Source organism: Lithobates pipiens, unplaced genomic scaffold (genome assembly GCF_037356315.1).
Source record: "Lithobates pipiens isolate NorthernLeopardFrog02 unplaced genomic scaffold, aLitPip1_a1.2 Scaffold_8, whole genome shotgun sequence".
NCBI classification, from domain to species: domain Eukaryota; kingdom Metazoa; phylum Chordata; class Amphibia; order Anura; family Ranidae; genus Lithobates; species Lithobates pipiens.
This window is the reverse complement of record NW_027507903.1, coordinates 589,759,489-589,785,746: the sequence shown is the minus strand read 5'-3', so window position 1 is coordinate 589,785,746 and position 26,258 is coordinate 589,759,489. Positions and strand designations below refer to the sequence as shown.

At 39.1% G+C, this 26,258-nt stretch overlaps 1 pseudogene; it reads left to right on the top strand.

Moving 5' to 3' along the window:
- Positions 1-26,258, top strand: part of LOC143962283 (uncharacterized) — a 211,910-nt pseudogene that overhangs the window by 41,460 nt on the left and 144,192 nt on the right.

Here is a 26,258-nt window from a genome sequence, read left to right as displayed (position 1 = left end):
AAAAAAAGAGGGCAAGCAGGCTCTGTGTCTAGAGACAACAGTGCTGGTCGTAGACGCGGTGCATCATCATCATCAGCACGTGGCCATGGGACACGCTTGTCCTTCTTTTCGGGAGCTGGACATGTTGAGCCACAACATGCCAACGACTTGGTAGAGTGGATGACCAAGCCCTCTTCATCCTCCTCATCATCTCTCACCCAGGCTCAGGGTACTAGCAAAGCAGCTGCCAACGCATTGTCTTCCCTCCTCTCAATGTCATCATCAGTCACTCCTTCCCTAGACCCACCACGTCCTCCTGAGGAGTCTCCTGAACTCTTTGAGCACAGTGTTGGGTACATGCTCCAGGAGGATGCCCAGTGTTTTGTAGGCTCTGATGATGATACTCAGCTAGAGGAAGGCAGTAGCGTGAATGCAGAGAGAGGGGATGCTCAAGAAGGACAGCAATCTCGCAGTCATGTTCCACAAGCTGCAGCTCACTGCCAGGTTTGCTCCAGCGATGAAGAGTGAGGGGATGATGAGGGCACTGACTCCACGTGGGTGCCTGGTAGGAGAGAGGATGAGGAGGCACATGTCCAACGAGGCAGGATGCCCTCCAGGGGCCAGCTATGGGGCAGCACACCAACTGAATCGCACCGCAGAGCTCCGCCTGTGCAGGGCACTGCCTCTGCGCGCTATTATAAAAGTTCTTTGGTGTGGGGCTTTTTTGAGACGAGTGCATCAGATCACACCACTGCTATTTGCAACATATGTCTCAAGCGTATCTCGCGTGGCCAAAACATCAGCCACTTGGGCACCACATGCTTGACCAGACATATTTTGACCTGCCATGCAGCTCGTTGGCAAGCGTACCTCAAAGATCCACACCAAAGAACAAAGCGGACCTCTCCTTGCTCCTCATCAGCTGAGATCTCCAACCCCACTAGACCTTCAGTCCACTCTGAAACCTGCTCTGAGAGGAATGAAGGTGTAGAATTAGGTGTGTCACAGCCAAGTACTTCCGGGCACTCTGCTAGCAGTACACCCACGTCCGATTATAGCAGGCAAATGTCCCTGCCCCAGCTGCTGGACCGGCGAAAGAAGTTCACTCCCAGCCATCCACATGCCCAGCGGTTGAATGCTAGCTTGGCTAAATTGCTAGCATTTCAACTGCTGCCTTTTCAGTTGGTAGACTCGGCCCCCTTCCGTGAGTTTGTACAATGTGCGGTTCCTCATTGGCAGGTCCCCAAACGCCACTTTTTCTCACGGAAGGTGATTACAGCTCTCTACCGGCATGTGGAAGGCAATGTCCTTGCCTCGCTGGACAGGGCGGTCAGCGGAAAGGTGCATATTACCGCTGACTCATGGTCCAGCAGGCATGGACAGGGACGTTACCTGTCTTTCACGGCCCATTGGGTCACTCTTCTGGCAGCTGGGAAGGATGCAGGACAAGGTGCAGTAGTGTTGGAGGTTGTTCCGCCACCACGCCTCCAAAATGCTACTATTGGTTGTGACACACCTCTCTCCTCCAGCCCCTCCTCTTCTTCTTCCTCCATGGCCTCTTCCAATGCTCTGTCCCTGAGAACCAGCGGTGCTCCGTAGGCGTTCCAGGGGCTAAGCAAGTACGCAGGCAAAACGATGCCATGCCGTGCTTGCGCTGGTTTGTTTGGGGGACAGGAGCCACAGTGGGGCAGATGTTTTGTCAGCTCTGCAGGGGCAGGCCGAGAGGTGGTTGATGCCACGCCAGCTTAAGCCAGGAATTTTGGTTTGCGACAATGGCACCAACCTCCTCTCCGCCCTCCGACAGGGACAACTGACCCATGTGCCCTGTGTGGCTTAACCTGGTGGTTCAGCGGTTCTTGGGCAGGTACCCGGGCTTACAGGATGTCCTGAAGCAGGCCAGGAAAGTCTGTGTGCATTTTCGCTGATCATTTAATGCCTGTGCTCAGCTGGCTGAGCTCCTAAAGGAGTTGAACCTGCCCAAGAACCGCCTTATATGTGACATGCCCACCAGGTGGAACTCAACGTTGGCCATGCTGCAGCAGCTGCACACACAGCAGAGGGCCATCAATGAGTACCTGTGCGACTACGGCACCAGGACAGGGTCAGGGGAGCTCGGTTTTTTCTCACCACGCCAGTGGGGCATGATCAGGGATGCATGCACTGTCCTGTCACCGTTTGAGGAGGTCACAAGGATGGTGAGCAGTGACAGTGCATGCATCAGTGACACTGTACCTCTTGTCCACCTCTTGGAGCATACGCTGCATGGAATAATGGACAGGGCACTTGAGGCAGAACAGAGGCAGGAAGAGGAGGACTTCCTTGCCTCTCAAGGCCCCCTTTATCCAGACAGTGTTCCTGCTGTGCCACCCATCACACAGGAAGAGGAAGAGGAGGAGGAGGAGGAGGATGATTGTGTCAGCATGGAGGTGGAGGCTGGCACTCCGCATCAGCAGCAGCAGCAGCAGTCTTGTAGGGATGATTTACAGTCCCAAGAAACCCGTGGACTTGTACGTGGCTGGGAGGAGGTAGCTGCGGATCATGTTGTCCTTAGTGACCCAGAGGACTCCGGACCGAATGCCTCAGCTAACCTACGCTGCATGGCCTCCCTGATCCTGCAAAGCCTGCGGAAGGATCCTCGTATTCTTCGGATCAAGGAGAGGGACCATTACTGGCTGGCCACTCTCCTTGATCCACGGTACAAGGGTAAGGTTGCAGACCTTATCTTGCCGTCGCAGAGGGAGCAGAGGATGAGACATCTCCGGGAGGCCTTGCAGAAAGGTCGGTGCAACGCGTTCCCAGAGACTGGGAGGTTACAAACTCCTGGTCCTGGACAACGTGTTGCTGAGGCATCGGTCAGAAGGAGCGGTGGAGAAGGCGGCCATCTGACCGATGCTTTCAGACAATTTTTAAGTCTGCAGCCCCAAGGTATGATCGGTTCCAGCAACCATCGCCAGCGTCTGATTTACATGGTGCAGAAATACCTAGGGGAAAGGTCAGACTTGGACACCTTTCCCACTGAAAATCCTCTGGCTTACTGGGTCTTGAGGATGGATCACTGGCCAGAGCTTGCACAGTATGCAATTGAGCTACTGGCCTGTCCTGCATCCAGCGTTCTTTCGGAACGCAGCTTCAGTGCTGCTGGTGGCTTTGTTACCGATCACAGGGTGCACCTGTCCACCGAATCAGTTGATCGACTGACCTTCATCAAGATGAATCAGTCTTGGATCACCCACAGCTACCAAGCACCTGAAGCTGATGTAACCGAATAATTTTTTTTGAAATATCACATCCCTTCAAGACTGCCTATGCTGATGCTGAGTGACTGTCCTGTTATGTTGATTGTCTATCCTCTTCCTCCTCCGCTGATATGTTGGAAGAACATTTTTGGTTCTGGGTGATGCCATCAGCCCAATTTTTCTGCCCCTGTTTAACAGGGGCGTTTAATTACCATTTTTGATGCAATGCTTTGCAGCAGGGCTAATTCCTGCACTAAAACTAGAGTATATGGGAGAGGTTGCAGTGTGGTGGCACCAGCACCAGTGCCTAAGGCCCAATTTTTCTGCCCCTGTTTAACAGGAGCAATTAATTACAATTTTTGATGCAATGCTTTGCGGCAGGGCTAATTCCTGCAATAAAACTAGAGTATATGGGAGAGGTTGCAGTGTCGGGGCACCAGCACCATTGCCTAAGGCCCAATTTTTCAGCCCCTGTTTAACAGGGACGTGTAATTACAATTCTTGATATAATATTTCACAGGAGGGCCCGTTCCTGTGCCCACACAGAGTAACTGTGAGGACTTATAGTATTGTGGCACCAGCACCACAACCACCAAAGGTCAATTTTTCTACCACTGTTCAACAATGGCATGTAATTACAATTCTTGATATAATCGTTCACAGCATCCAACTTACACACATCTCCTACTTGCAAACGGCAGGAGACAAAAGCAAGTGAGATTAAAAAAAGACGGACGGCAAAACAAATTATACAGGGGTGATAACCCTTCCCTATGTTTTCCAAAAAGCTTAAAAATAGTTTTTTTGACTGGAGCTACACTTTGTAATTTTCAACTGGTACATTTTTAAACAGATTCAACTTAACACAACAAATCTACACAGTCCCTGTCTTGTTTGCACCGCCTGTATACTGCTGTTCTGAGTATATAGGGCCTCAGGACCGCAAGCAGTTTTAAATTACGCTATTTCCGTTAAATGTCATTTTGTGCAGGGACTGTTCTGAACACGAGAAACACGTGGCACTTCACAGGCATACTATAGACACCCCCCAGGCATGATATTTAAAGGAATATTTCACTTTTTTTTTTCACTTTAATCGTTATTAAAATCAGTGTTCCCGCCAAAACGGCCGTTTTTAAAACTTTTTTTGCATTGACCCATGTCCCCTGGGGCAGGAGCCAGGTCCCCAAACCCTTTTTAGGACAGTATCTTGCATATTAGCAGTTAAAATTAGCACTTTTAATTTCGAATGTTCGAGTCCCATAGACTTCAATGGGGTTCTAACGTTCGTACGAATTTGGGGTCCGTTCAAAAGTTCTGGTGCGAACCAAACCGGGGGTGTTCGGCTCATCCCTATAGATTTGTCCAGAAAATTATCTCTCATAATGTCCAGTCTGATGTGTAACATGAGGGCCAAGGGTTGTAGACATCTTGTGTTGTCTATTTGTTTGGAGGCCGTGTGAGCTCTAAAAAAAGCTAAAACATAGAGTATAAGGAGCCACCTGGTATTCACAACTCTGAGGAGAGATGAGATTTTTTTGAAGGATGGCTCCCAGGTTGTGACCCTCAGACACACCCAAGCAGGCAGTATCTGACCGAGGAAGGAACCAAGGTGTATATTGGTAGACAATTTCAGGAACAGACACAATAATTCTGGAACATGGGAATACAGAGAAGACACCAAGTGACACAGGAGTTGCAGGAGGCATGGGGATCACTAGAGATACTGGAAATGCACAAACACAAGTGTCAAAGTTAATTGCAGTGCTGAGAACACAACACAGATGTTAGAATCTCTTTCAACACTGTGATAATGGGAATACAGGTGTATGTGTCTTTTATAGAACTGGGGTGCTGGGAACACAATAACACAAGAGTGTAAATTATTGGCCTCACTGGGGTTCTAGGTACACAGGTGTATCAGTTGCTTTCATCACAGAGATGCATCCCCATGCAAGCAGTCTCATTCTTGTCAATTGGGATGCATGCACAGGTGTTCCGTACATCTCCTTGCAGGCAGTCCTATTCATGTCAATTGGTATGCAGTGGCTGTACAGACATAACCACTGCCCTAATTTATGGTTTCATGGCCCTAAACACATACTGTTGCACAGCTTTTAAATTGGGGGAAACATCTGTGCCCATGCAGCCAGAGCACCCCAATTGACATAAATAGGATTACCTCCACAGGTGTCAGAACGGTTCTCAGTAGAACTGGCATATCTGCTAATGCCGAATGGAATCACAAAATGACACATAGGAATTTGCAAATGCAACTACGCATGCGCACATGGGTGTGAACTGCTGTGGAGACCAATGTGAAACTGTGCATGGACCTGCGCCAAGGCACCCACAATGTGTGAAAGATTATGGCACCAACAAGTTGTTTTTGTAAAAATGTTCTTTATAGATAACTTTATCAAGCCCATTACTCATCCAAGCATCATGCAATTAGGGACAGGGTGGGTCAGTTTACAATCACCCTACATGTAATTGGATTATTTAAAATACAACAATATTCAGGGAAAACAATGAGTTTATCTCGAGCAAAAAAATTTGTTGACACTTTCCAATGATAATGAAATCATTGTGTTGCTGTATCTATTGTTCGTATCTACAGGCCCAATTAACATGAAGATTGGATTAAGGCTCCTTCCTGTTATTTTCCTTTCCAGTATTAACATGCTAATGACTGGGATGGTGAGTAGAAACAAAGGATAATTACACTGTCCAATAAGATTATTTGAAATATTCCTATTAGGTAGATTAAACTGAATAGTAAATCTAATATTACCCCATATCTATGAATGGTGATGCACTGTATTTAAGGTGAGGCAGAGATCGGTCGGTTACTAGAATTTACAAGCAGGCCAGAAGAACAAAGAGCTGCTGAGACATTTCTATATTATATCATTCCAGGTATATTTACTTTTTTAAATTCTACACTTTTATTTTTACATCTTACAAATGTACTGTATTTAATTTTGATTGTATTACAGCCTCAAAGTTCTTTTTCACTTTTACTAGAAATCTTTTTACAGAAATAGTTTTTGCTATTTAAGGCCCCATGCACATGAGATGCCAGTGTAAGCTCTGCTGAACTCATGTTTTTTAAAGCTGAAACCAGCGTTCAGTTACGCTAGGGCTGTTTTACTGCGTTTGCGTCTAGAAGCTAAGATATCATAAGACCCTCCCCAAGCTCAAAAAAGGTATTATTTAACCATTTCAGCCATTTTGTGAGACCAGAGTGAGTAGCAGAAGCTGAGAGCGCAGCAGTGCATTTGTATTTAGCATGCCACTTGCCACGTCACCTGCCACAAGTTGTAGATTGTCCACTTGCCACTTCACTTGCCACAAGTTGTGAATTGTCCACTTGCTTGTTCAAATCTAATTTGCTTGTTCAAATCTAACAACATATGGGTCAAATTCCAATTATACTTTGGATAGCAGAAATGCTAGTGGTGTATTGGATTGGATCAAGGGCTCATTAGGGTATATAAATGGTCTATGAATCATTGCAAGCAATTCATTTTTTTTTATTTTTTTTTTTATGGTTTTTCATAATTTGCCATAATTTTTGAGATTTTTCATGTCAAAAAATAGGGCATCTTTAAAAACGATTAAAAACGAAAATGCTGCTAAACGCGGGTGCCTCGTTTAGCCGCATTTGGTATCTGAACCCATTTTTTTGCTTCTGGAAAAACGAGGTTAAACGCAACTGCCTAAAAATGCCAAAAAACTAGACTGTGTACATGGACACATAGGATAACATTGAATGAGTTCAGGGGCAGTGGAAAAAAGTGTCCAACTGCCTCTGAACATCAGTTTAACAGCGTCTCATGTGCATGGGACCTAAGTGTAAAGATATCTTATATTTATTATACCCGTTGCAACAGGATTCAATACTGTCTAGCATGAAGGTAGTCATAGACAGAAGACATTTTCCTCAAAGTAATGACTGGTAAAAAAATGTTTACTTCCTCCTGTGCCCTCCACTAGTATTGTGTTTTGACTAATAAAGTGATGTTTCACAAGTTGGATCCTTGGATCCTCTCTCACACTTTTGTGATAGCGAGTATTCTGAAGGACAGAGGCATTTCTTAAAGAAAATAGAGAGAGAGAAATAGAGAGAGAAAATAGAGAGAGAGAGAAAAGAGATGTCATACTGACTCTGTGGTTTCTGTAATTTGTGTTATTGGCACAGGTCAACTATGCAGCCAAGGAGTCAGAGGTTTAGGAAACAGAAAGCAAACAGCATATTCAGAAGGAGGTTAGCACCTTTGCTAACCTCCTGCTGAAAATAAAGTTTGCTTTCTTTTTTTCTTAGGAAAAAAATACTTTATAGCCTACTATGATATAATTATAAAGCAGACCCTGTGCTGAGAATCATATTAGGCCATGAATTGGTGACTGAATGGGACAATTTAAAGACAGCTGAAATAGAACCGGTCAGATATGCGGGCAGAGGTGAGCTCCAAACTACTTAAACATAATATGGCACCAACATCCTTAAATTTTATGGAGTTGAACAGATTGGAGATATGGGACTTTAAAGGTACATGATGTAGGAAATCACTCAAATTTAATATAAAAAATATAAATTGTTTATTTGAAAAATTAATAAAAGGTAAGGAGTACAGTTTAAATCCCAATCATGATTGTGATTTAAACTGTACTCCTTACTTTATTTCAAATAAATAATTTAAATTTTTTATATTAAATTTGAGTAATGGTCACTTGAGAATCCATCTCTTCTCATTCATGCAGCAATATCTAAGGGAAACAAATGTTTTTGGGTAAAGTATTTGATGGCCAATTCAAAGAAAATTGAGTACTGTCCGTGATACTTTTTTTATTTGCAATAACATATCATTTTTCATGGACGATCTTTTGGGGTGTGTCCCTTCTTCAAGGTCTAAGCAGTACTCAGAGTACTGCTTAGACCTTGAAGAAGGGGACACACCCCGAAAGCTGGTCCATGAAAAATGATATGTTAGTGCAAATAAAAAAAGTATCACGGACAGTACTCAATTTTCTCTGTAACAATTGCACTAATACGGCTACAATCACTTCAAGTTTGGCCAATTCAAATAATAAAGAAATGATTGTGTCATCTGTTGTTGGTATCAGTTGAACCAGTCATCGTGCATTTTTAGTGTCCTTCCTGTTATATTCTCTCCCAGCATTAAAATGCTAATTAATTCGGAAGTGAGTGGAAACAAAAGGATAGACACACTGTCCAATAAGCATAATAAAACATGCCCTTTTTAGGGAGATTAAACCCTTTTAGCAAATCTAAAGCCACTTAATGTTGGTGAATTGTGATGAATTGTATATAAGGTGAAGCAGAGCTCAGTCACTTACATGTATTGCAGGCAGGTCAGAAGGGCTGTTCTGGCATCTCCATACTACACCATACCAGGTATCTATACATTGTATGTCTGTATGCTTGTACAGATGTGTGTATTTGCTTTAATATTGAGAAATTCATTCTTGTCTGAAAGGTTGGTGAATGTTTTTCTTATTTGTTCTAGTATCCAGCAACATTCAGCAATAATGTATCACTGCTTTGATTCGATTTTTAATTTGTTGATGGGTTTTTGTTTTACATAGATTTTTTTACTTTGTCTATTGTTATATTTGTAGGTTACATGCTTAAACTAGATCATGGTCAACTTGAACATGTAATGCTTATTAATACATATTGTTTATTTTCATGTAATCCAGTTCAAATATATTGCAATACATAAAATATAACATACATTACATAGTGAGTAAGTAAAAACTATAACTTCAAAACTCCTGTGGTCTAGTTAGAATAGTATATTTTATCTCCAATAAAAAATAGAACTGCGTACAATGCAGAATATCAAGGTTTACTTTTAAAGCCTATGTTTATTATTATTTTTTTAATCAGCACAAGGAACAATAATTACATTCATTGGGAAATATCCCTTGTGCTGGTGGCTGCTGTTTTAGTGATGGCTCTTAGTTGAAATCTTCCCACCTCTGCCTCCGCCCGTTCCCCCACAGAGGTAATTTTCTAGTGCTGTGGGGTAATACAGCCATTAGTCCTGCTGACTATGACCACCCTTTCCTCCTCTTTCTCCATTCATAGAAACTTTACTATAGCTTCCAGCAAGAAAAACGCTCTATGAATAAAGGACACATGGATGAATAAAAGTTTCATCTCCTTAATTTACCACCTGTGCTTTCTAATGCTTGGAACAGGGGAAATATTATGTCTTTCACTTCCTCTGGAGTCTATACCTCTTTTGTAATACAAGAAAGTATTTTTCTTTGTTTAGAAATTACAGCTTGGCATTGCATGCTCTTATTAGGCTTCATGCACACTGACTTAAAAATTGCTGCTTCTTTGTGTTTTGCCTGTAGAAGCAGCTCAATGTTGTCCTGTGTCTATGCACATTAGGATAGTTATTTTAAACTCAACTTTTTGACGCAGTAAAAAAAAACCTTCTAGTTGGCATATCAGATTTGAGTTTTAAGGCAGAAAACACACAAAACTCCCCTAAACATGTCTAAAAATGCTCTATGGCTCTATGCACACCGGCTTAAAAAATTTCTACTTCTACAGGAGTTTTGTGTTTTGCCCGTAGAAGCAGCTCAATGTTATCCTATTTGTCCATGCACATAAGAATGATTACAGGCATATTTTGAGCTGAATGTTTAGAGGCAGGAAAAAAACCCCTTCTAGTTGGCATTTCAGATTGGAGCTTACTGGCAGACCAAACGCAAAACTCTCCGAAACTCATCTAAACTTTGTACAAAAAAACACTCTGTGAGTGTTTTTTTCTGCCAAGGGAACTGCCTTTTTTAAGCCCAGTGTGCATGGGGTCTAAATTGTGTTGTTGCTTGTCTAGACCTTATGCACCTTTTGCTTATGCTGAAATTATTTGACCTTTTTCTTCATAGCTACTTTTGAGTTTGGTGAAGAATAAATCATACAACCTTCGTTATGACACAGTAAGGTTTATTTACTAAAGCTGGAGAGTGCAAAATCAGGCTCACTTCTACATTGAAACCAATTGGTTTCCTGGTTTTATTGCCAAAGCTTAATTGAAGAGTTGAAGTTAGAAGCTGATTGGCTACCATGCACAGCTGCACCAGATTCTGAGTGCACCCATTTTAGTAAATCTATCCCACTGCTTCCAAACAATGTGACTTATTATACACCACACAATTACTTTTATATCTGATTGTCTGCTGCTTTTCCAGTAAATGGACTGCGTTGCAATGCATGTTTGTTGCCTTATGAGGGGTTTATCTCTATTAGCAACTCCAAATAGATATTTGTATAACTATAATTGATAAACAAGTTACAATGTTAGAGGTATAAGATATTGGTTTAATGTAGGTATACTGTACATATATATGTGAACAAGGACTTAGTTTTTAGTGGGATTGATTAATTGATTCACCAGAGTCTTTGTAGTGTAGAAATATTATAATGTGCTGAACATGTGTGTGCCACAGAAAATGTTCTATTATTTACCAGTCCTAATACTGTATTGGAGAAGGGACAATCAATCAATATATTACCTTATTTCAAACTCTACGAGCTCAAAGTAATTATCTAGACCAGCCCATTTAAATCTCTTTTGTTTTCACTACGTCCAATTCAAAGGAACCACTCTTTAGATATGCAATGAAGATAGATATCTGTCCAGGAATGTACAATTGTCCCAGGCTATGACTATGCATTCCTAATGTTCCCTCCAAAAAATGCTATGACTGGGCATACTTAATTTTCCCACCAAAAAGGGAGGTGCTAGCTATTTAAGGTGAGACAGAGCTCAGTCGGTTACTAGAATTTAGAAGCAGGTCAGAAGAACAAAGAGCTGCTGAGACATTTCTATATTATATCATTCCAGGTATGTTTACTTTTTTTTTTTTTTAAATGGCACACTTGTACTCTTTACATTTTACAAATGTATTTAATTTTGAATGTATTACAGCCTCAAAGTTATTTTTAACTTTTATGAGAAATTTCTGTAAAGAAATTGTGCTTGCTATTTAAATGTACTGATTTATTTTATTTAATGTGTCAGTTGCTTATCAAGTTTGCAACGGGAATCAATAAAGCCTAGTATGAAGGTAGTCATAGATAGAAGACATTTTCCTCAAAGTTATGATAGGAAAAAAATCTTCTTTCTTCTGTGCCCCCCACTAGTATTGTGTTTGGACCATTGAACTGACCAATGCACTGATCTTTCACAGGTGAGCTTTGGATCCTCTCTCACATTTTTTAAAAAGAGAGTAACATCTATACATTTTTCTATTTAAGATAGCAAGTGTTCTGAAGGGCAGATGCATTTGTTAAATAAATAAAAAGAAAAGAAAGACAGAGATGATAGAGAGAAAGAAGAGAAAAAAAGCCCTGTGGTTTCTGTATTTTGTGTCACTGGCACAGGTCAACTATGCAGATAAGGAGTCAGAGGGTCGGTAAAGAGAAAGCAAATGGCATTTTCAAAAGGAGGTTAGCACCTTTGTCAACCTCCTTCTGAAAATACCATCTGTTTTCTGTTTTGCTTAGGAAAAAATACTTTGTACTTATAAAGCAGAACCTGTGCTTAGAATCATATTAGGCAATGAATTGGTGACAGGATGGGTCAATTTAGAGACACCCTAAATATAACTGGTTAGTAGAGAATCCATGTCATTCATGCAACAATATCTAAGGGAAACAAACAGTTTTTGGGAAAGACCACAAAGTATTTGATGGTCAATTCAGTTCATAACAAAATGATTGTGACATCTTTATTTGGTATCATTTGAGCCAGTCATCCTGCATTTTAATTAACGTTTCATTCCTGTTATATTCTCTCCCACTATTAAAATGCTAATGACTTGGATAGTAAGTGAAAGCAAGGTAAAGTCACACTGTCCAATAGGCATAATAAAACATGGTAGATTAACCCCGTTTAGCAAATCTAAAGCCACCTTATGTATTGCAGGTAGGTCAGGAGAACAAGGGGCTGTTTTGGCATCTCTACACTACACCATACCAAGTATCTATGCATTATATGACTGTACACTTGTACAGATATGTGTGCTTGCTTTAACTTTTATAAATGCATTTTTTTTGGAAGGGTGGGGAATGTTTTTCTTAAGTTCTAGTATTCAGTAATATTCAGCAATATTGTATCCCTGTTTTAAATAGATTTGTTATTTGTTGTTGAGTTTTTGTTTTACATAGAATTTTTAACTTCGTCAATTGTTTTATTTGTAGGTTACATGCTTAAACTAGATGATGGTTAATGTGAAAATGTATTGCTTATTAATACATATTGTCTATTTTCATGTAATCCAGTTAAAATATATTGCAACACAGAAAATATATCATACAGTACATAATGAGCTAGTAAAGTGATACCTCCAAAAGTCCCATGGCCTAGTTAGAATAGTATATTTTATCTTCAATAAAAAAAAAACTGCTTTAAATGCAGATTATCCAAGGTTTTCTTTTAAAGCCTATGTTTATTATTATTTTTTAATCAGAAAAAGGGACAATTCTTACATTCATTGAGCAGTGTCCCTTGTGCTTGCTCTTAGTTGAAAATTTCCGACCTCTGCCTCCCCCATACCCCCACAGATGTAATGTTCTAGAGCTGCAATGTTAATACAGACTTTATACCTGCCATAGAGTGCTGACTATGATAACCCTTTCCTCCCCTTCCTCCATTCAAAGAAACTTTACTATAGCTTCCAGCAATGAAAAACACTCTATGAACGAAGGACAGGTGAATGAATGAAAGTTTCATCTTCTCTATTTACCACCTGTTCTTTTTAATGCTTTTTACAGGGGCAATATAATGTTCTCCTCTCTCTCTGGAGTCTATACCACTTGTGTAATACAAAAAGGATTTTTGCTTTTTTTTATTGCAGCATGGCATTGCATGCTAGTATTAAATTGGCGCTAAACCTATCAATTTAATGGTTTAAAACACAGTTACATTCAAGGAATGTTGGGAATGCCAAATGTCACATTTGCCTGTGCTCTCAACCAAACTGTCAAAAAATAAAATGGCTGGTGCCATAACTGATCACATGTGCAGCACCATGGCAGTTGCAGATCAAACAGAGGCTAAGATGGCAGCATTCTTGGCTGATAAGTCTAGGGAGGTTCAGTACTGCTCTAAGTCTAAGTTCTACCAAAACACATAGATCCTTATTGACCATTGATAACTCCCATTGTACTCCTCCTATAATGTATGATGCATGCATGTTTTATCCTTCTGCTTTTCATTTATCAACATTAAAACAGTTTTTCCACATAATTGCTTGATCAAACAAAGCATTCAGGTGTGCTTGTAAGTTAGAAACATCTTGTGAGACTTAGTATCCTCTATCCACCGCATCCTCCATGAGTCAACTCCTTTCACTGAAATCGCCCATTTACATTTGAGGAAATGGGCTCAATTGTTGGGTAGACCCATTAGCCTTCAGTTATGGGACAGGATCTGGTCCTCTACCTTTAAATCCTTCAAATGTGTTTTGCAGAGAGAGACGTCCATTAAAGTCCTTATGTGCTAGTAGAAGTTATCCATAAATATGACCCCTCAACCTCTGCAGAATGTTGGCGATGTGGTCTGGAAGTGGATTCTCTGTTTCAAATATTTTGGCAATGTTCTTTGGTACAACCTCTTTGGCAGAAAGTGATGCTACTGATCCAGAAAATGGTGGATGTGTCCCTACCACTCGATCCTATACACTACTTGTTAGGCCTTCCCTTCCCAGCCATTACAAAACATGGTAACCATTTGATAACATATTTTCTCTTGGCTGCTAAGAGATTCATCCCCTTATGTTGGTTATCTAATGCTACCCCCCCCAAAGCTCAGACTGCTTCAACTTATAGCTGACATTCACAGGATGGAACATCTACCATTTTTTGAATCCATGATGGCTTTTGTGCATAATATTGTTTTCTAGGAAAAACTCAACTGTGTGTTTTACACTCTCGTGTATCTACCCAACGTTTGAAGTTAAAACGAAAAGTCTGTATTTACTTAGATCCCTTTTAAAATATAGGCACCACATTGGCATTGGGCCAGTGTAGTAGTACTGAGCCAGTCATTAACAACGCTCACAAAATTATAAAAAATGGCTTTGAAATAACAGCTCATTTTTTTCAGGGCTTGTGGGTGTAAGTCGTGTGGTTGAGGGGCTGTATTCTTTTTTATTTTGTTTAAATGTTTCATAGACTCTATACAGACAGTAAGAATAATATAAAAATTTCAGACTATATCAGAGTTTATAAAACATTGAAGATAATTACTTTATGTATCATCTTTATACTAATAGCAACAGATTAGCAGATGGGTATGTAAATGACTGCAAAAATAAAATTCCTGATAGGTGAGGGTTTCTTATATAATTTTGCATTTGAATAAGATAAATATTTGAATTTATTATTATTATTAGCCACTTATCCACCAAATGGTGCTTTCCTTTCTACAGTAAATACATGGTTTCATACCTTAAAGTGTCTATCGCTTTAAAATGTATTTCTGGCTTTTTGACATAATTTCCTGCTGATGTAATTTCCATTGTTTGCACATGGTCTCAGATGCCACTGTGGGCATATTTAGTCCTATTTGCATGTTTGGTCATTTGACTATACCAACTCACTTGAGAAAGCTGTCCTTTTATAGGGGTGTCACAGGATAATGGTGTTGTTGCTTGTCTAGGCCAGTGTTCCTCAACTGCAGTCCTCAAGGCGCTGCAACAGGTCATGTTTTCATGATTTACTTTAGATGAAATGGCTATGGTAATTACTAAGGCAGTGAAACTGATCAAATCACCTGTGCAAAATAGTGGTAAGCCTGAAAACATGACCTGTTGGTGTGCCTTGAGTACTGGAGTTGAGAAACACTGGTCTAGGCCATATGCACCTTTTGCCTATGCTGAAATAATTTGACCTTCTCCTTTTCTTCATAGCTACCTTTGAGTTTGATGAAGAATAAATGATACAAACATTGTTATTATACAGCTTTACCAAAGCTGGAGAGTGCAATATCGGGCTCAGTTCTGCATATAAACCAATCAGCTTCCAGGTTCAATGCCAAAGCTTAACAGGATAAAGACAGGATAAAGAATATCCAAATATCATAGGGTCCCCCATGCTACACAGATGGTAAATATCGGGACATCTCTTTGGCACATACATGTTTGTCTCAGGTGTTGTCTGTCTTGTTTTTGTGTATTAATGCTATGAGTATTATATTCTATAATTCCTCCATTTAATCTTTTATTTTTTTCCCTTTTTCTGTAAATCAATATCAGTATTAGTTTAGATCTTTATACTATTTACCAATATATTTTTGTTGTTGTGATAACGTTTTCAATCATGGTCAAACAATTCTAATTTACCAAATTATAGCTAAAAGATATTGAATCTCAAAAATATCAATAGCGGGTAACATTAATTGGTGACCTAGTGGTGGGACCCTAGACTGAGAATATATAATGCAACAACACCAAGACTTGCATAATGCAGAGTAAGGTTATTGGGGTGGTTTTAAATTGAGTTAGTTTGCCGGTAGTTTGGAAGTCACAGCAATCCTATCTAGGTAAAAATTATCTCAATAGGTAAACAGTGTTGAAACATGGTTACATAAATGCTTGACAGCAATTGCCTCCTTTTTTTTTCGTTTTGCATAGGTAAAATGGGTACCTTTTGCATTATTAGTGGCTATTAAAAAAACTCAAATGAGGTAGGATACACCACCGAATTTTTGTTTTTTAAATATACCATAATTAATTTGGAGTAGTATATTGGAAGAACCATTAGAAAATAGTCAATTTAATGGGGAGGATATACGGAGCGGGAACATTTTGCTTTCATTTGTTTGCTTCTTTTGTGCTTACCGAGCTTCATTTCTATTAAATCATTGTTTGGTTTTGCTTTATTGTTGGTACATATATTTTTTTATTGAAAGGGCACTGAATTAGTGTTGTCTTTGTTGTTTTCCTGAAAAATCTTGGAATTTTTTTCTTGCTTATTGTAGGTTATATTTTTTAAACACATAAACGTGACTGTTTTATTTTTCATTATCTTTTGAAAACAGTCTTACAAATATGTTTGTATTTAGATTTTGTGTCCACTAAAAGCATGTTTTGTTTTTGATAGTTTTTTTCATTTTAAGCAAAACTATAGGAAAAAAAATAGTTTTTGTTGCTGTTTTTAGGGAATTTACAATTAACAATATTACCATTGTTATCAGAGTAAAAAGTATTCTGCAGATAGACAATAGTTTTTTGGTGTTGTCTTTCTATGCATGGTTGAAACATTATTATTAATGAGATTGGAGTATAAAATAAATTGCATTTAGCATACTTAATTGACCTTGAGATTGTTTTGTTTGGGCTGAACCACACTAATAACTCAAAACTGAATTTTTTATTGGCACTTCTGACATTATTATTGGTACTTGTAAACTGAATTTGTGGTAGTAATTATTGGTCTAACACTGCTTTGTTTACCATTTCTATTGTCTGTCTAGAGGTTCACCTACACAATTGTAAATGGTGTGTTTATTGTTTATTGTTTACCTGTCTCTTTGGTCTATTTTGTTTTGGCTGTAGAATCAGACTAGTCAAGGTAGATTTTATTGCAATTATAAACTTTGGGCCTCCACTCTTCTATACAAAATATTTTGGCCTCTGACTAGGGTAAATGTTTGTTTTGTGCTGTAGCCAGGGCAGCTATGTTAAGTTGGTTAGACACTAGCAAAATTCTGTTAGAAATTTTTAAATCAATAATATTTGTTTTTGACTACAGTGAGAAGAAAATTTGAAGGAGCAGGATGTACTTTTTTTTCTCCTATACATGATTTTCTAACAGCCTATATGGATTTCATTTGGTTAAGCCCATTCACTCCAAATTCAAATGTTAGAAGCAAAAGAAGTCTTGAACTACTTTTTCAGTGACATTAGAATATACTGAGAATCTTCGTATGGATTTCCATTCAAAATAATCTACTAGTCTATACCCAGCTTTAAATAAAATAAGATGCTCAGACTTCTAATTTCCTTCTTGTAGCTTTGAAAAACACAACCGAACACTGTACTAAACTGAACTTCTTATTATCCTGTATCCTTAGTTTATTTGTTGAAATGGAGTTGGATGAGAAGACCTTGCCTTGTCTAGTAATTACTGTAAGAAAATAACCAACTAATGTCAAAATAATAAAAAATAGGGGTGAATTATTAACCTTAAAAACCGTAAAGTCATCCATCAATAATCTGTCAGAGTCATGGATTTTCAATACATAAATCTGCTGTGTGCAATAACCAAATGCTTGAATTACAAATTACAAAAGACTCAAAAACACTAAATCTGACTTAGACTTATAGTTGTTAATATTAAGATTCTGAATTTTCATCTATTTTTATTTTTTCACATAGGTAAAAGTGATGCAAGTATTGACACATTTTACAGCCAAACAGATCTTCATCAAACACAATGAGTCAAGTAGTGCAGAAACCAGATGAGTTCTCCGAGTGCCAGAAAAGTCCCAACTCTATTCACCAGAAGAGTCACACTGGACTGAAGTCATTTAAGTGTTCAGAATGTGGCAAGTTCTTTTCACACATTTGTAGACTTACTGTACACCAAAGAATTCACACAGGAGAGAAACTATTCAAATGTTCAGAATGTGGCAAATGCTTCTCAACAAAAGGTTATCTTACTGTACACAAGAGAATTCACACAGGGGAGGAACCATTTACATGTTCAGAATGTGGCAAAGGCTTCACAGCAAAAGGTTATCTTACTGAACACAAGAGACATCACACAGGAGAAAAGCCATTTAAATGTTCAGAATGTGACAAGTGCTTCTCGCAAAAACAAACTCTAACTACACATAAGAGGATTCACACAGGAGAGAAACCATTTAGATGTTCAGAATGTGGCAAGTGTTTCTCTGACAGCAAAATTCTTCATCAGCATCAGAAGATTCACACAGGTGAAAAGCCATTTAAATGTTCAGAATGTGACAAGTGCTTCTTGCTAAAACAAACTTTAATTACACACAAGAGGATTCACACCAGAAGAAAAACCATTTAAAAATGTTCAGAATGCGGAAAATCCTTCTCACAAAATGATATTCTTACTCAACACCAGAAGACTCACACAGGAGAGAAACCATTTAAATGTTCAGAATGCGGCAAGTCCTTCTCAGACAATTATTGTCTAAGCTCTTGTACACACGGTCGGACATTCCGATGGAAAATGTCCGATCGGACCGTGTTGTCGGATAATCCGACCGTGTGTGGGCTCCATCGGACTGTTTCCGTCGGAGTATCCGACGGAACAATTTTCCAGCTTGGCTATAAAACTTTCCGACAACATGATCCGATCGGACCTTGTCCGATCATGTGTAGAGAATTCCGACTGGACAAAGTGCCACGCATGCTCAGATCAAATTCCTACACCAAAGCTATTGGCTACTAGCCTGAACGTAATCCCATCACGTTCCGAAAACCTGTGTATGCAACAGTTTCGGACAAAATCCGTCGGACAAAATCCGACGAATTTGGTTGTCGGAATGTCCGACCGTGTGTACAAGGGCTTACTCAACACCAGAAGACACACAAGAGAAAATGTATTTTACAAAACACAAAATGATCCACATCAAAGAGAAGCCATAAGCATGATAACAGTCTTCTCACACGAGTCTAGTCCTACTTTCCACCAGAGGATCCACACAGGAGAGAAGCCATTTAGATGTTCAAACACACCCCCCTTCTGTATATTGTTCAAGCCTTACAACTATTCCTTCTCAGCCAAGATCTTTAATGTGTAGTCTGTTCTGTGCTTCATTTCAAAACTATATTGGACATATTGACACCAGAGGATACCCGCAAGAGAAAAACCCTGTGAAGACTGTGGCAAAGATTTATCATACAAAGCAGATAACCACTTCCTGCCCAGGCCAATTCTGACATTTCTCTCCTACATTTAAAATTCCTAATTTTTTTGCTAGAAAATTACATAGAACCCCCAAAAATTATATATGTTTTTTTAGCAAAGACCCTAGAGAATACAATGGCGGTCATTGCAACTTTTTATCTCGCACGGTATTTGCGCAGCAATTTTTCGAACGCGTTTTTTTCAGAAAAAAAAATAGTTTCATGCTAAAAAAAAAACAAATCAGTAAAGTTAGCCCAATTTTTTTGCACAATGTGAAAGAGGAGGATACGCCGAGTAAATAGATACCCAACATGTCACGCTTCAAAATTGCACGCGCTCGTGGAATGGCGCCAAACTTTGGTATTTAAAAATCCCCATAGGCGACGCTTTAAAAATTTTTACTGGTTACATTTTTTTTTTTGGGTTACAGAGGAGGTCTAGGGCTAGAATTATTGCTCTCGCTCCAAGGTTCGCGGCGATACCTCACATGTGTGGTTTGAACACCGTTTTCATATGTGGGCGGGACTTACGTATGCGTTCGCTTCTGTGTGCGAGCTCACGGGGACAGGGGCGCTTAAAATTTTTTTCTTTTCTTTTTTATTGTTAATTTTTTTTTATCTTTTTAGTTTTACACTTAAAAAAAAAAAAAAATTGATGACTTTTATTCCTATTACAAGGAATGTAAACATCCCTTGTAATAGGAATATGTCACGATCGGACCTATTTACAGTGAAATATGGGGTCAATAAGACCCCATATCTCACCTCTAGGCTGGGCAGAATAAAAACAAAAAAAAAAAAAAAAACGATCCTGGCTTCCTAGCCAGATTGGCGCCGTTAATTTGAATAACGAGGCCGGGCGTGACGTCATAACATCGCGCCCGGCCTCCGAACAATCATAGAGACTCCGGGGACAATCTAGTCCACCGGAAATCTCTATGATCACATGCTGGGGCCGGCGGATCCTGTGACCGACTCACCGATGGAAACGGTGAGTCGGTAGAAGCACCGGAGGGCGGCGGGAGGGGGGGGCGTCCCCTCCCGCCGCCCGTAAGAACGATCAAGCGGTGGAACAGCTGCTATGATCGTTCTTATGGTGTAGGGAATCGCCGGCTGAAAACGGCAATATCTAAATGATGTCTGTGGACTCAGGCATCATTTAGATATAACCACCGAAACCCCAGGCCGTCAATAGATGTACTGCGGGTCTGAAGTGCAACATTAGGTAATCTACACTAGGTAGAAGCCTTATTAATGAATGTGATAAATATTTGACATTCAAATACACTGATCCAACAACAAAAGCCTTACAAGGAAATGAAGCTGTATCAAAATCATGAATATTACATGTGCCCTATAAATCTGTTCCATCTGCAATCACACCAGAAGGTTCATTGGAGGGAGCCAAAGTCATTATTCAAAGGAGCCTATAATAAACAAACTCACTCATTCTTAAGGGATCATAGTCACAAAGCTATAAGTCACTTATTTTTGATGGGCAGTGCTCAGAAATCATGGAATTTATAGATTTTTTATTGATTTAAAAAATAGAATTCCTTAAAAAAAAAGTTTTAGAGGGTGGTTAAATTGTAAAGATGCACAAAAAGATAATTACATTTTTTTAGACGTTTACAAAATTAACAGTTTTCCAGAAAAATCGCTCAAGCTTTTTTCATCCATCAATTCAAATTTAAAATAATGATCTTAAACTTTATGGTATAAAGTCTAATCTAACTCAGACTGAAGATTTTAACTCTTCCTTACTATAGCCAAAAGAAAAACATTGGCAGGAGTTTGGTTTTGCATAGTTAGTCACAACAGTGATATCTTGATTACGGATGGAGTCCCTGGCTTCTGAATACTTTCTTGAATATTCCAATAGTGAAACCGGCTCTCTGTCTGGACTCTATTTCTGGTCACCTTGAGTTTAAGATGCCTCCCTCCATCTCCCAATATTTTGAGTTACAGCATTTCCTACTGTATTTGCTATAGTAGAAAATTGACAAAAATTACTATAAGGCTCCATGCACACTGAAGCTCATAAATAGCCATTTTTGGAAGTTTGGGCGTATTTTTTAAGTTTTCTGAACGCCATAAAATTGCATTCAGAAGTAGTTTTTCTGACCACAAAAAACGTCAAATGCTCAAACGTTGATAAACGTCAATAAACATTCCAAAACATGGCTCACCAGTGTTTTTTAACAAATTTGATCTATTGAAAAAAAAAATTCACAAAACAAAAAATGCTAAAAACCGCTAACGTGAAAAAAGCTAATAACCGCTATTGCAAAAACGTTGAAAAAAATGTGAAAGACTCACTGCAAAGCTACTGGCATTTTTATAATGCTATTTTAATGTCCAGTGTACATGGAGCCTAAGGAAAGTTTCGACAATACATAACAGGTGAAGCAGGATTGTAGACACAGAGCAAAATATGGATATCTTTCAAGCAAAGCTCATGAGCAACCATAGGAATATTAAGTAATTTAACTCTACAATACGCCAATGCGTACTGATCTCTTAACCACCTGCTGTCCACTCACAGTAAATATACTCTGAGCAGGCAGCAGGTACAGGCACTACCATGTACATTTACGTGATTAGCCTTCTTCTGGGTCATGCATGAACCCCTCCCCCACTGACCCATGCTGTGATTGGGGACAGAGATGAGTTTCGCAGCTGACCAGTTTTGTCAGATCGTACACACAGTTCTGTGTTTACAAAACACAGAACTCTGTGTACTGTGAACAGCGATCTGGCTGCTTCTTCTCCCTGGATAGCAGGGGGAAAAAACAGTAAGATAATAAAGTAAAAGCATTATATTGTATTGCATTTGCATATTGTATACATTGCATATTGTTAGGCACACAGTTACCCTTTGATTGACCCTAGATGTTAACCCCTTCCCAGCCAGTGTCATTAGTACAGTGACAGTGTAGAGTATTAGCACTGATCAATGAATTAGTGTCAGTATCAATGTTATTGTACCTCCCAGCCATTGTAAGATAGTGCCAGATTGCCTGAAACACTATATTCATTCCCACTATAACTCACTGATCTCTGCCATTATCAGTATATCATCAGAGATGCATAGATTCCATTTTATACTGTATATCATAGTTTGTAGACACTATATTTTTGCACAAAGCAATTAATATAAGCTTATTGCCACAGACATGTAGCAGAGAGGATGTGGGAACTCAAGGAGCTTGATTCTATTGTTTACCTATAACCACATTGTACTGTCCTTTTGTGACAGAGGCAAGCTAGATTCATTCTAATGTGTTTGTTATGCATTATGTGAGATGTTTTCTGTGTATGTTCAATAAACTTTAGTGACTGTTTTGGAACTGTTGTAAACTTTGATTTCTATGCCTTTAAATTTCAATAAAACATTGGTTTAAAAAAAAGACATGTAGCAGAATAAGTTTTGGCCTAAATGTATAAAGAACTTTTATTTTTTTATTTTTTTATTGGATATGTTATATAACAGAAAGTGAAAAATATAGAAAGCTCTATTTATGTGAAAAATTATATAAAATTATATTAAAACACTTATTGGGATTTCTTTTTAACCAAAGACATGTATCAGAATACATTAGAGCTTAAATTTATGAACAATTTTATTTTTTATTGGATATGTTTTATAATAGAAAATATATTTTTCCAAAATGTTCTGACTTTTTAATTTCTATAATAAAAAATGAAAAAAAAAACCCAGTGATGACCAAATATCACGAAACAAAAGCTGTTTGTGTGAAAATAACAATATCAATTTTATTTGGGTACAGTGTTGCATGATCGTGCAATTGGCAGTTAAAATAGTGCAGTGCTGAATAGCCAAAAATGGCCTGGTCATGAAGGGGGTAAAATCTTCCAGATCATAACTGCTTGCCAACCAGCTGCCACAGTTATACTGCGGCAGAATGGCTCAGCTGCACAAATCACTGTTCTGGTACGGCGGTCCCTGTAACGGCTTTAACAGGAGTGGAGATCTGTCAGTGTAAACAAAAAAGATTTTAATTTATTTTAAACAAACAGATCCCTGTTCTGACAGAGAAGTAGAGTAGTAATCAGGAACAGCGATCTTTCTCTACTCCCAGTCAGTCCACTCCCCCCACATTTAGAAACACCTTCCTAGGGAACACTTGACCCCTTGATCGCTCCCTAGTGTTAATCTTTTCCCTGCCAGTGTCATTTATACATTAATCAGTGGCTATTTTTAGCTCTGATAACTATAATAATGTCACTGGTCCAAAAAAAAGAGTCTGATCTTTCCGCTGCAATGTCGCAGTCCCACTAAAAATTGCTGATCACTGCCATTACTAGTAAAAACAAAAATTTATAATAAAAATGCCACAAATATATCCCCTATTTTGTAGATGTTATAACTTCTGTGCAAATCAATCAATATACGCTTGTTGCTAATTTTTACCAAATATATGTAGAAGAATACATATTGGCCTAAACTAATGAAAAAATTAGTTGTTTTACTTTTTTTTAACCTATTTTTTATAGGAAAAAGTTCTTTCTTTCTTAAAAATTGACGGTCTTTTTTTGTTTATAACGCAAAAAATTAAAATCCAGTGGTGAGCAAATACCACCAAACAAAATCTCTGTTTGTGTCAAAGTAACAATATAAATTTTATTTGGGTGCAGTATTGCATGGCCGTGCAATTGCCAGTTAAAATAACGTAGTGCTGAATAGCCAAAAATGGCCTGGTCATGAAAGGGGTAAAAACTTCTAGAGCTTAACTGCTTGCCAACCAGCTGCCGCAATATAACTGTGGCAGAATGGCTCAGCTATGAAAATCACCGTACCGGTACATCGGTCCCTTTAATGGCTTTAACAAGTGCGCCGCCACAATGTCCGCTGGCCACCCGCGATTGCTCCACAGAGAGCCAGAATGGGGATTGTAAACAAAAAGATTTTTTATATCAAAAATTAAAAAATATATATATTTTTTTTTCAAAATTGTCAGTATTTTTTGTTTATAGCGCATAAAACAAAAACCACAGAGGCGATCAATTACCACCAAAAGAAAGTTCTATTTGTGGGAAAAAAGGACCTAAATTATGTTTGGGTACAGCATCGTACGACCGTGCAATTGTCAGTTAAAGCGATGCAGTGCCATGTTACAAAAAATTGCCTGGTCATTAAGGGGGTAAATCCTTCCGGAGCTGAAGTGGTTAAAGTTTAAATTTGATCATTGTCTTTAACTGAACTAGATTGATTGGTATCTGAGGCCGCGTACACACGAGAGGATTGTCCGTCCAACTTAGTCCGCTGAAACGTGTTTCAGCGGACAATCCACTCGTGTGTGGGCTTCAGCGGACTTTTTCAGCGGACAGTCTGGACTAACTAAGTCTTTCGGAATTTCCGTAATTTTGTCCGTCCAAACTTGGTTTCAGCGGACAGTCCGCTCGTGAGTAGGCAAGTTGGACGGACTAAGTATGGCGCATGCTCAGAAAGGATTTACACGGCCGAAGGTTGCATTGCAGTGTATTGGACGTCGTATTTCTAGTCCCGTCGTACGTGCTGTACACGTCATTGCGCAAGCTTTCAGCGGACTGTCTGTTCATCGTATGTGGTCAAGTCCGCTCATTCAAAAGTTGGACGGACTGTCTGTCGGATTGTCTGACGAACTTAGTTGGGAAGACAATCCGCCCGTGTGTACGCGGCCTGAGAAACATTGCACATTAATAATTGCTAATATACATTAAAGAAATAAAAGAGAATATAACCAGAATATTTTTTGATCTATATCATAAATTCATAAAAAAACATGTAAAGAGGTAAAAGATGTCTTCCAAACACAGGACCCATGTCTGTTTATTAGTGTTTATACACAGAAATACAATAGCACATATCACATGTGTATATGAGAAAACATACATTGTACAGTATACAAATGTTCAGTCAGCAAATGAGGAGCCCAAAAATATTCACAATCTCTCGGCTGCTCACTGCTGCCCGGAACTGCAGCGCACAAAAAATAAAATAAAAATAAAAATAAACAATCCTTATTGAGTAAATATTCGCTGACTCTCAGTTACAAATTGCAATTTTGATGTGCAAACATATTACATATATACTCATTAATTCATTAACTCTACATCATTATAACTGTGTGTAAAAATAGTCCAAAAAACAGGTCAAGAAGACCCACAAGAATTCTCCAAAGTGAATACTTTCTGTTGGAATTTCTTCACCACCACCGTGTTTTGCTACACCACCTTCACACGTGAATTCCACACATAGGAGGCTAGTGATCAATGGAGGCCCCCTTTGGTAATATTCTTACCGAGATGCACCGATGAACTCAGCATATCACATATACATTATCCCCATCGGCACTGATTTTTTTTTGGCTATTTTCTCTTCCTGTTTAATCTTAATCACGCTACTACTTCAATACTTCCCAGTGTTTGTTTTGCATGAAAAGATGGAATCATACATAGCGTAATCCCGTCAAACCACAGTTAATTTTATTGCAATAATACAGCAAAATAAAAACTCACAAACATAATCCTTCAATAGGCATAAAATCACAAGACTCAGGGGGTTCGTCAAGTTCGTTGAAGTTCAACACATTGCTCACCCATCCCTTGAAATCTGCACAGTGCACACAAATTGCAATCCTCTGGTCTTGTCCACTATTGTTCACCATGTGTCATACACCATTACACTGACGCGTTTCGTCTTTAAAAGACATCATCTGAGGGTCTCGGTGTATGTGTTTCCTTCCCTTATATATATATATATATATATATATTATTTTAATTAATTGATTCAATACCTGATTGTTAATATCTGATGGCGATCTAGCTCTTCTGATGGCGCCGCCATGTTTCCGACGTCATTCGGCAGCGACTCAAGATCACCTGACCCGTATGAGGGTCACATGTGTGATCACACGTCACCAGGTCACCGGGTGGAAGCCGCAACTACTTCCGCCCTTTGTTGTTAGCTACTCAACACTCCCAATAGGCATGCGCGTAGGCTCCATTCCGCTGTGTCATCACACACGCCTATAGGTAAACACAACTCAAGAACATTTCAGTGTATCCCGGCACCTGCGTGTGATAGCAAGGGACATCAGCCTC